Here is a 12,989-nt window from a genome sequence, read left to right on the forward strand (position 1 = left end):
TTTGCTAAGCTTCCCAGAAAAAAAAAATGGTATGATAAATTGTGAACTTTCAATAATGGAGTTGATTTTCCATTTGTAATCACTTTTAGTTTCTTGATTAAAGATGGTACAATCATAATACTTAATTCAAACCCCAAAGTATATATGTGTAACTACATTTAAAGATATGTTTCAAATATCTTCAAGTGTAGACATTACAAATGATAGGAGCTATTGACATTATTTTAAGAGCTTTCAAAGTCAGATTTTAAAACTGAAGGAGTTGCTATGATAAATAGAGCTGTCCTAAGTCACTCAAACATTAGAGAAGTTACTAATTATTTAATTATTCTCTAAATTGGCTTTGATATATCAGTATTTATAAATATGATAAAGGTTGTGTTTAAGTTTGTTTCTAAAATATCTGAGCACTCATATGCATTTTCTGAAAAAATGTGCAAAATTCATTTGAATATTTGAAAGAATTAAATATATTTTTTTTATTTTGGCATTCCCTTTCTAACCTTTTTATTGCTAAAATATTAGAAAAATAAGTTTTGTGTGTTCTATATATAAAGTACTTTAGAAATTAGTGTATTCTATTTTCCCTAGCTTTTAATGAGAAATTAATTTTAATACATTTGTCATCTTTCTTTTTTTAATTGAATTTACCGGGGGTGAAATTGGTAATAAAATTATATGTTTCAGGTATATAATTCTACATCATCTGTGTTTACCATTCCATGTCAAGTCTCCTTCCCTCACCATTTATCATTCCTTACCCTTCCTCTACCTCCCACCCCTCTTCCTTCTGGCAATCACCATATTGTTATCTGTGTTCATGGGCTTTTTATTTTTTCTCTGCCTAATCCCTTCACTCTTCTCACCCAACCCCCAACTGCCTTCACTCTGACATTCGTAGGTCTGTTCTCTGTATTCCTGACTCTGTCTCTATTTTGTTAGTTTATTTTTTCCCCATTGGATTCAACATAAAAGTGAAAGCATTTGTCATCTTTCAACAGATTACAAACCAGATGCAATACAGTATAAGCAGGAAATTTAGTTTATTCTTTTTCCTGCAGTCTTCTATAAATATGATTCCAGTGAGAGGAAAAGCAGGATAGTCACCATTCTATATCACATATGATGTATGTAATGGTGGTAGGTTTTACTGACTCTAAGGCAAATAAGTGCCCTCATAAGATAAAATCAGTTTATCAGTCTCAAATTTGACGATACATGTCATTTAAATCAAGTGGAATTATTTTTACTCTTTCAAATAACTCCACCAAACATGTAATACATAATGCTTGTGGAAGACAAGTAAAAGAGAAATATAGGTGTTACGCTTTGTGTATTTGTAGAAATTTGAATTCCAATAATTGTTTTTTCTGTTCATCTGTACAACTCTATTGAAACCATTTTGACTTAAGAAAACTAATGGATTTGTAGTGGCTAAATCTTTATTAGTGAATCACATGCGTTTGCCTAAACGTGAAGTTCTACCTTCACAAAGAAAGAAAACCCAAGGCAACGTGATGAACAAAGTTTCTTGCAAAGGAAATAAGATGCATCATTTACTTTGAACTACACACATAAACAAAAAGTGAAGCTTTGTGTGATGGAACAAAATCTATTGAGTAACCAAAAGGTACAGGGTTCAACTTGTTTACTCCAAATTGGTATCTTTAATTTGAAGGTACAGCATTTTTAAAAGCTTAAATAATGTAGTAGGCTCAGTTTGGTTATAAGTGTCATGAAAAATCTACTCAATGACATCATTTCTGCCTTCTCCAACAATGTGTGTGGTATGTGCCATGTGCCATGTAAATCATCTTACATATTAAAGAAGTCGAATAAGGAGTATCTTTGTCCTTTGGGCTGTCATAACAGAAATACCATAGACTGTGTGATTTATAAACCATAGAATTTCATTTCTCACTGTTCTGGAGGCTGGTGGTCTGAGATCAGGTGCCAGCACGGTCTAATTCTTGTGAAGAATCTTTTCTGGCTTTCAGACTGCCAACTTCTCATTGTATCTTCACATGCTAGAAATGAGAGAAGGAGCAAACTTTCCTGTGACCCTTAGAAGTGTACTGTTCCCATTTTTCTAAGAGTTCCACCTGATGACCTCATTTAAACATAATTCTTTTCCAATGGCCCCATCGCCTAAGGCCATCACATTGGCAGGTAGTGTTTCTACACAGCAGTTGGGGAAGACACAAACATTCAGTCCATAACAAGGAGTTTGGAGCGTGGACTCATGGTCATGCTGACTCACCAATTTCTAATGAAAATAGTGTCAGGAAGCTGAGTCGATAATCGTGCATCCTATCTGCCAATTGTCTACAAATTGGGTATTCCATCATGATCACAAAACCTAATAGCAAAATATATTCTCTGGGGGGAAAAATCAGGGAACCTGCAATGAAATAACTCAAAACACCATTCTTTTAATACCCATTTAATGAGTGCCTAGACTTTTTCAAGACATTACACTAGTTACTGTTGGGGATTCAGGGATGATTAGCATGCTGTTTCTGGATATGATTCTCACTAATGTTGGTTCATTTTAATCTCCACTTTTATTACCTTTCTTAATGATGCTATTCTCAGTTGATGATTTTAAGCATAAGCAGACTTTTCCAAGACTATCTAATATGTACCAATAACAGCTTTATCCTTTGTTATATGGGCATGAAGAGACAAAGGTTTATTCTTTCCTTGACATTTATGGCATCCCGTGTTCATGTGCCTCATAAAAGGTTACCTAAATCAAATTTATTCTGAATAGGCAATATTTAATATAAAAATGTCAAAGAAAGAGGGTGAGATCCTCTATAGGGCAACATAGAATTGATTGAATTATAAGTAGGGAATGATGAATTATATATTCCCTTTATATTTCAAATATTTGCTAATAAATATATTGATTCTAACATTAATTCTGCTTTGATGACAGTTGAGAAGTCTGCAGATACCTCCGTTTCATAATGCCCCAAACTGAATTTTTCTCCTTTCTTAAGAATGGCTCCTCCTCCTTTTTCTCCACTGTTTTTTCCTACCTATACCTTTTATTATAGTTGGGCAATATTCACATACGTCCATCCCTTAAGCTAGAAATCCTGACAGTAGCCTTGATTTCCCCCTTGTTTCACTGCCTAGGCAACCAATCATCAAGTCCTAATTTTGTCTCTTAAAGAGGAAACTGATCAATGATTCTCTCTCATCATTGATCTCTCTCTCTCTCTCTCTCTCTCTCTCTCTCTCTCTCTCTCTCTTTTTCCTCTCTCTCTTTCTCCTTCTTCCTTCCTCTCTGAAAGTAATAAAAAAATGTATTTTTAAAACAAGTTCTGTAACTCAGTCATTTTCTCTTAAAATGTTCTATAATTTGCCCGGCCAGCATGGCTCAATGGTGGAGTATTGGCCTATGAACCATGAGGTCATGGTTCAATTCCCGGGGGTTGCGGGCTCAACCCTCAGTGTGGGGTATGCAAGAGGAAACTGATCAATGATTCTCTCTCATCATTGATCTCTCTCTCTCTCTCTCTCTCTCTCTCTCTCTCTCTCTCTCTCTCTCTTTCCTCTCTCTCTTTCTCCTTCTTCCTTCCTCTCTGAAATTAATAAAAAAATGTATTTTTAAAACAAGTTCTGTAACTCAGTCATTTTCTCTGTCTTTACTATGATACCACTAGTTTTGGCTCTGATGTGTTATTCATGATCATAACTTACTCCCATCCTCCTATAATGCATTTTTTATTTTTTTTCATGCAATAAAATAGTTTAATTATTTAAGCCACAAAGCTAACAATGTCATAGGCTGCTTGATGGTTTGTTTTTTCTTTATTGATTAAGGTATTGCATATGTATCCTTATCACCACACGCCCCTCCCACTTATTCCCTCACCCCCCTAGTGTCTGTGTGCATTGGTTAGACTTATATGCATCTCTCCCCCTTACCCCTACCCTCCCCTACCTTCCCTCTGAGATTTGAAGGTCTGATCAATGCTTCTCTGCCTCTGGTTCTGTTTTTGTTCATCAGTTTATGCTGTTCATTATATTCCACAAATGAGTGAGATCATGTAATATTTATCTTTCTCTGACTGGCTTATTTTGAGAAGCATAATGCACTTCAGTTCCATCCATGCTGTTGCAAATGGTAAGAATTCCTTCTTTTTTTACTGCGGCATAGTATTCCATTCTGTAGATGTACCACCGTTTTTTAATCCACTCATCTGCTGATGGGCACTTAGGCTGTTTCCAAATCTTAGCTATGGTAAATTGTGCAGCTATAAATATAGGAGTGCATATATTCTAATTGGTGTTTCTAGTTTCTTGGGATATATTCCTATAAGTGAGATCACTGGGTCAAATGGGAGTTCCATTTTTAGTTTTTTGAGGAAACTCCATACTGTTCTTCACAGTGGCTGCACCAGTCTGCATTCCCACCAGCAATGCACTAGGGTTCCTTTTTCTCCACATCCTAGCCAGCACTTGTCATTTGTTGATTTTTTTTATGATAGCCATTTTGACAGGTGTGAGATGGTAACAGATTGTCATTTTGATGTGCATCTCTGGGATGATTAGTGACTTTGAACATGTTTTCACATGTCTCTTGGCCTTCTGTATGTCCTCTTTGGAAAACTATCTATTTAGGTCCATTGTCCTTTTATTTTTTTTATTTTTTTTTATTTTTTTTAAATTGGGTTGTTTATCTTTCTTTTGTTAAGTTATTTGAGTTCCCTGTAAATGTTGGAGATTAAACCCTTATCAGTGATAACATTAGCAAATATGTTCCCCCATGCAGTGGACTTCCTTGTTTTTTTGTTGATGGTTTCTTTTGCTGTACGGAAGCTTTTTATTTTGATGTAGTCCCACTTGTTTATTTTCTCCTGTTTCCATTGCCCTAAGAGCTGTATCAGTGAAGATACTGCTTTAGTATTTGTCTGAGATTTTGCTGCCTGTGGATTCCTCTAATATTTTTATGGTTTCCAGTCTTATGTTTAAGTCCTTTATCTATTTTGAGCTTATTCTGCTTGATGTTTTAAAATATGCCAATTCCCAACAGTTTGCACTTTAGTACATCACTGTGCTTCTTGCCAACCTGCTATAGCTCTTAGTATATCTGCCTGCTTCCAGCCAGCCGAATTTGACTGATTCATCCTTTGAGGATTGAGATAGCATCTCCTGTTTCTACTTCCCTTAGCATATAGTTTTAATGTAATTTATTATATTTCTGCTTTTCTTATAATTTGAGAATAAGTTCATTAATTGTTTAGTGCTTGTTTGATGAATGATTGAATTAATCTTGAATGCATTTAAGAAATTAAAATTTTATAGTGGAGTGAGGAGAATACATTCCTTATTTTACTTCATGAACAATTCTTTAACACTTTTTAGAAGCTGGATAGGCAAAGATTTGTAACTATATTGAGGTCCCAAAGGGAGGACTTACAAATTAAGTTAATATTAGTTTTTATCCTTATTTGCCATGAAATAATATTTCAGATAACCTCCTGGATGAGTATTATTAACACAAAAATTTTAGATTGTTGTTTTTATGAATGAGTTGCATAATTTAGTAAGCCTGCAATCTATTTGTGGCTACCATTTATATAAACCAAGCATATCATATATCTTCTATCTTAACCAGATGCCATTTTGACAGTATCTGACTCCAGCTCTTCCAATTTCCCCATAAAATATCTGGGAAAAATGTTCAAGATCATAAAGAGACATTGAATTAGAACTATCTTTGAATCTATTGTAAGGAGACCATTTCATTAGTAATAAGGCAGATGATATTTGCTTTATAATAAGGGGAGAATGCCACACATCTGTAATACTGTCAATAATAAAAACAAACAAACAAACAACAAATGTGGTGGTATGATCCATTGTATTTCTGCCAGTAACAGACCTGGCACCAGCACTGGGAAGTAGAAGTAAGAAGATTTGTATTTCTTCTTTTGTCTCCTAGTTCAGAAATGCAACATGGAGGATATAGTCAATAATGTAGAGGTAATAGGGAACAGGGTCAGTTATAAACCACAAAACTAGGCAGTCATTGGCTTGGTGGATATCCACTCCTTCCAAGCCATTCTAAATGATCTCTTTAATGGTAGTGAAACATAACTCTGATCATGTCAACCTGCTTATGTTTTTCAGTACTTCCCCATTGCAAATATTGAGTAGCCTAAATTATTCTCCTGCCAGGGCCCAATCTGTATTTTATTTTGATCCTTTTTTTCCCATGAAAGTAGAACCATGATTTGCAAAGTAGTGCTGTAAAATACAATGAGAACAAAATTCATATAAATTATATAGAAGTTTGCCCTGACATGTTGCTCAGTGGTTAGAGCATAGGCCTGAGGGCCAATGGTTGCTGGTTTGATGCCTGGTCAAGGACACATACCTGGGTTGCAGGTCCCAGCCTGGTCTGTGCACTTGCTGGAGGCAACCAATCAATCTGTCTCTCTCACTTCTCTCTCTCTCTCTCTCTCTCTCTCTCTCTCTCTCTCTCTCTCTCTCTCTCTCTCTCTCTTTCTCCCACCCTTCTAGTCACTTAAAAAAATAAATGGAAAAAATATCCTTGGGTGAGAATTAACAACAACAAAACATGATATAAAAGCTTTTGTTGTTATTACTCTACTGACTTTACAGTGGTTTTCATATTTTTAGACACTAGGCCATTCTGTCAAAATAAAGTGCCTCTGGATTGTCAGTCATTCACCATTGAGATAAAAAGTCAATTTACAACAGAAATAAAAATCAATAACTGCTGTGTACTCTATAACCCTTTGGGCTACACCCTTGTAATACTGGAAACATTCTAATAAGTATAAATTTAGTGTATATCACACTATAAGATGCAATGATAATGAAAGCTGTCATAGTTCCCTAAAATCTAAGTTGAACTTATATCCACATCAACAGCATTACCAATTCCATGACAATACGGAAACTTCTGAGAGATCACGTACTGGGGTGAAATCCCTTCTGTAGAGAGGATAGACAGATAAAGACATGTGTTAAACCAGTCTTCCATTGAAAGCAGCCATATTACTGTATAGCACTGTGAGGGATGGATGGATGAACTGCTGAACTTGGGTTAGCTCTGCACAGAGAAGTCAAATATTAATTCTAAGACCTACCTGTCTAAAGACATTCAGGAATCAACCTTCCAAGACCAAATATTTTGTCTACTTAATTCCACCCAATGGAAATATGTGGCCCTTCTCTCACATCCACTCATCCTTCAAATTACACACCCTTATATGCCCTTCCAGACCAGTGATTTTTCAAACAGTGCACTGTATGAATTTTTAAAACATACAATACCTGACTATTTAGTCAGGGGCACACCTCTATTCCCTTATCAGGGGTGGGGAACCTTTTTTCGGCCAAGGGCCATTTGGATATTTATAGCATCATTCCTTAATATAAATTTATGTTGCTATGAAAAAATCTCCTAGATTTATTGATTTTCGAATCCTGCCTGTGGTTGCCTTGGCAGGGCCAGACCAAATAATTCATGTGCTTTATATGGCCCATGGGCTGGTTATTCCCCACCCCTGCCTTAGATTGTGAAATAAAAAACAAATGACAACAGCTAACATAACACTAGCTATCTGATGTGAATAAATCAAAACCATACCTATTTTTTTCAGTTAGAATGGCAAAAATATATATATTATTTGTTGGTATACTTCAGAATTTTAGTGATCAGTTTACGTGTGCCATGAGATGAAAATAATTATTCTAGATTACTCTGACCTGAAGTATTTCATCAACATTCTTTAGACTTTGACTTAAATATTCATTTGACAGTTAACCATGACTTTTCTATTAGATGCTGTTCCTCAGTTTTTGTTTAAAACCACTGTATATTTCTTATACATATTTTCATATATTTATCAATTGATTTCCCTTTCAATGCGCAGACTCTATCCTTCCTTCCACCACAAAAGAGGTGAAGTGTAACCTCAGAGGTGGAGAAAAGGCACAGTGAAAGAAATGGTGAATATGCCTGGAGCTGGCCCTGAGCTGTGCCCTTGGCACTACAGGCATGAATTCCAGAGGAAGGGTGCAGGAACAATACCCTTTTCTTTGGATGGACTCCTTGAGCATTCTTGGGTAGGAATGCAAATATTTGTGTTCAGCAATTCTCAACAGATAAAACTGTAAGAGTCTCTAGCAATTAGGACTAATAGAACAATCTCTCTAACAGTCTATAATTAGCATCAATATTGTTTTTGCAAACCTCTATTCAACTTTTCGCAGCAATGTTTCCTATCACAGAGGTTTCTTGGAGTGGACAAGAATATTTTATGCCCCTCCTCCAGATGGAATTCTACAGTCTTTTGTTATGGTTGCTCTAGCTTTTAGCAGAAGTTCCACACTCACTGATGGCTAAATCTGATAGGAGCCTCTTACTCTGAGGGTATTATTCCATTTAATAAGAACCTTTCTGAAGTCACTCAACTGAGGTCAGAAAGCCCACCCAGGATCAACTTCAAGACATAATTGAGTCAGAATTGAAGATCTATTCCCCTCACTTGAAAATTGACTATTTCATAACATAAACGGATAATTAGAGCCTTAGCAATGTCTAATAACCTAGATGTAGTGTTACAGTCTTAATTAACCATCAAACTTTTATGGAGCACTTAGGATATATCAGGAATTGTGCTAGGTTGATGCTCGATAATGACTTCTAAAATCAAATTCTTAAAAATGGAAACGGTATAGTATGTAGAGCAAATTACATTCCACCTTTCTCTCTTTCTTGGATCTGCCAGTTGTGTGAAGTGAACAACATAATCATCATACATTACATAGATCATAATATATTTAGTTAACATTTATGAGCAACAGATCATCATATACACATTTATCTATATATTTGTCTTAGAATTATATTATTTTATAATTCAATCCAATCCTTTATGTAATTTTACTCCATAGAGACCACATGTCCTTTAATTCCACTGGGGGCAATAAGCACTGTACTATACTTCTGGCTCCTATCATACACAAGTCTATATATAAGAAATATATATATATATATATATATATATATATATATATATATATATATGTGTGTGTGTGTGTGTGTGTGTGTATTATATATATATATATATACTTCTTAAACTTGAAGATAATATCCTACTTCCCGCATTAAAAAAATATTTGTATTTAGTCTCATTTTTTCTCCTTAAAATGTGTGGATAACTGCATAGACCTACTGTTTGTTGACAGGGTGACTCAATTTCTGCTTTCAATATGTTAGGTGCATTTGAAGGTGAGGAAAACCTAGGTTAGGTATAACAGTGGGATAATGTGCATAGCTCTTACTTCAGCTTCTGATAACCAAAGGCAATTATTTAATGAAAACCTGAGTAACCGAAGTGAGATCTTTACCTTTTGCTCATTGCCCTTGTGTCATAACAAACTGGAAATACCTCATGTCAAGAATATATTAGTACTGTTCTGATCACTGGTCTATCTAGAGCATTTTGCATGTAAAGAACACACTGATTTATCTCCTCCTTTCCATCCCTGCTGGGGTAGATAGAATGAGAATGATGCCCCCACCCGACACGATGTCTATGACCTAATCCCTGGAAGCTGTGAATGCATTACCTCACACGGGTGCCGGGACACGTCCATGCAGGCAGCTGCTTCCCCGCGCCAACCTCTCCCTGTGGATAAGTATCCGTGTGCATCATGAGCCATAGACAGTGCCGGAGATGATCAAACAGAAGTGGCCGAGCACATTGCAAAGATTAAAAAATGTGTAAGCACTACATAGTATGGATCCAATGTGAAATAAGACATTAATGAAATACAAGAATTGTCATAATGCTGTGTCCTTCAGGAAGATTAATCTGTAAGCAGAGTGAAAGGGTTGGACTGGGCAAGGCAGGTGGCACAGACTCGAGAGACCAGAGATAAGAGAAAATGCGTGTCTGAAATGCACGTAGTAGAGCAAATAGAGAAGAGAGAAGAGAGAGCATCATATTGAAAACTTTCCATCTGCAAGGGCATGGGGGGCTCAACACATTTTTTTTTAATATTAGAAATCACTTAGATATATTATTTTACTGGGGGGGGGGGTTCATGCCTCAAATTTTTTAATGTAAAAAGATGTAAAGCCTTTACCATGTTTAGAAAAATTAAATTTCTGTATATCTTTAAGTGCTAAATATTACAGGCTTAAGGAAATAATTGCAAACGTACAAAAACTAGCATTGGTATTTACTGAAGAACAGAATCCACCAACATTGAGAAATGCTTCAATAGAAACCTGAGATTAAAAAAAAAGATAGTGATTTGGAAGACCCACAGTTTACTTTATTAAGAGTATACAGATGTCATATTATAAAGTTGTACACCTGAAGTTTATATAATGTTATTAACCAATGTTACATCAAAAAGTTTAATTAAAAAGAAACTCATTAAAATGCTGTTTTCACTCTCAGAGTTGTCAGGATATCTGGAACGCTTTTGCCTTCAGTCCTTTCAGAAAATGTTATAAAATGTTCTCACGCTCATTTAAGAAGGACTTAAAGTTGCAAATCAGATGTAGCTCTTCCTTTCATTACTAAAACTGAATATGCTCAAGAGTAAGTTTCATATTAAACAAGAAAAATAGGAACAAAAGTGAAGTGCTGTGATTAAGCAAAGTCTGTTAACTCCAATTAACCAGCATTGCATGGCTGTGTTAGTGCAGCTTATTAATTAATAAGGAGCAAAACATCAATATCAACCTTCTCTTTTTTCCTGATAAATATTTTTAGGACCTTGTGTTAATTTGTTATATATTTTTAAAAAAATATATTTTATTGATTCTGTACAGAGAGGAAGGGAGAGAGACAGAGAGCCATAAACATCGATGAGGAGAGTCATCGATCAGCTGTCTCTTGCACACCCCCCACCGGGGATATGCCCGCAACCAAGGCACATGCCTTTGACCAGAATCAAACCCGGGTCCCCTCAGTCCCCAAGCCGACGCTCTATCCATTGAGCCAAACTGGCTCCGGCTAATTTGTTATATTTTCAAATGAACACTTTACTAAATTTTATTAGAGATAGTAAAGAAAGGTATATTCATGCAGCATATTATTTTCAGAAAGAAAAATAGCATCTTTATCAACCATAGACAAAGCACATTAGTTCCATTTTATAACCTTGTTATTCAATTTGTAATCCTTTCCAATGTTAAACTTTCCATCATTACTTTCTGTTCTTTATTGAACTCTATGATTGCCTTAAATTACAATGTAAATATCGGTTCTTGGGTATCTTTTATGTGACTATAGCACAGAATTAAGTTTGTTATAACTTGAAGCTTTTTCTCTTGGATGGCAATTTTTTTCTGTTCTCATCTTACATTTTATTATTTATGTAATAAAATAGGCCATTTCCATTATGCAATGTCATAATACATTTTCCCTGGAGCTTAGTACTTCATTTTCTGTATCACATAATGGAAATAGTATTTGTGAAAGCAACATGTATTCAGTACCTATGAATGGGAATTTAACTTAATTACATTCATACTTAGTATTAGGAATGTTTTTATTGTCCAGTCAATAACTATGACTATTAGACCTGTTACCTGAGGGTATTTAAAAACAAATGTGATGGAACTGGCAAAATCAAGATAATGGAGTAGGTAAATCTTAAACTCATCACCTCCTTCCACGATTACATCAAAATTACAACATAAGGTGGAACATCCACCACTGAGAACCACCTGAGGCCTACCTGAACAGAATTCCTAAAACCAAGGATGTAAAGCAGAGACCACATTGAGATGGGTAGGAGGGTTAGACATTCAGTTGAGTCAGGCCCCATGTCACAGTGTAGCAATTAGTACACTGAGGGAATATCTGAGCTGTGAAGGTTTTCCTGATCAGTGAGGGGGCTCAGAGACCTACACCAACCAGCCTTCCCAGGCTGAGGCAACAATGCCAGGAGAGGATCCCCATAACATCTGGATTTTAACAAGCCAGGGCAAGACTTGGCCCATACTGAGGCCCCTCCAAGAGGCTCCAGACCCAAAACATCCAAGCCAGCCTCAACCAAGAGCTCCACCCAAGCCGTTCCACAACAAACTCACCTGAAGGTCAGCTCAGCCAACAGGAGAACCTTACTAAAGTGACTCCTGTTCCCCCACACAGCAGCTCTTCTGCTGTAATTGCAGCCAGTCCTCACAGCCATTTTGCTTGAGGCTCAAACCTATCTGCCAATATATTTGCAGCATCGCAGCCCAACTACAACAAGAAGGCACACAACCAACACATCAAATACCCCAGGACCACCTGACTCAGTGGTCTAAGGGACATTGTGCCACCAGGCCTCATAGGACACCTTCTATATAAGATGGCTCTTTCAAGACTGGAAAATGTAACAGAAATACCTAAAATACATAGAAACAAAAACAAGTGACATTCAAAATTAGGGGACACAGAAATGTATTCCAAATGAAAACGGGTCAAAATTCCATAATGACTATAATGTGGTACTTGTCCAGTAAATAAATGGCTATTATATTAATTAGTATCCTCATTTCAAGACAAACAGAGAGTCAATATCTGACAGTAATTATCAGTGATGCATTGCATCTACTATACATTAAGGAGTATTTGTGTGCCTTTTACGAAACTATAAACTTCAAATCCATCACAGAAATGTCATCTATTTTAAGAAAGTAAAGTAAGCTATTTAATTATCATTTAGATAAGTATAGGGTAAAACAGTAATTAAACTTCAACTATGACTATTGATAAGCCTGAGTTCCTGAGGAATGGACTTGAGGATTCCTATAGCTCCTCCATTCTTCATATCAGAGACAAATGTGAGCTATTCAAAAATGCATAAGGGTTACCTCACTTCCACCTTGTGACTATAAGGAGAGGGTAAGTGTGCCTCGAGTCTAGAGACTCTAGGTCAGTCCCGGAGCTTCCCCTTTCCTGAGTTTTCCAGTACCTGAGCCCTTTACA

The 12,989-nt window shown here is 36.0% G+C and overlaps 1 protein-coding gene across 1 annotated transcript in view; it reads left to right on the forward strand.

Moving 5' to 3' along the window:
- The window catches only part of CNTNAP2 (contactin associated protein 2), a 1,655,787-nt gene that overhangs the window by 797,782 nt on the left and 845,016 nt on the right, over nt 1-12,989 (forward strand). The window lies entirely within an intron of this gene.

This window comes from Pipistrellus kuhlii, unplaced genomic scaffold (assembly GCF_014108245.1).
Source record: "Pipistrellus kuhlii isolate mPipKuh1 unplaced genomic scaffold, mPipKuh1.p scaffold_m20_p_10, whole genome shotgun sequence".
NCBI lineage: Eukaryota > Metazoa > Chordata > Mammalia > Chiroptera > Vespertilionidae > Pipistrellus > Pipistrellus kuhlii.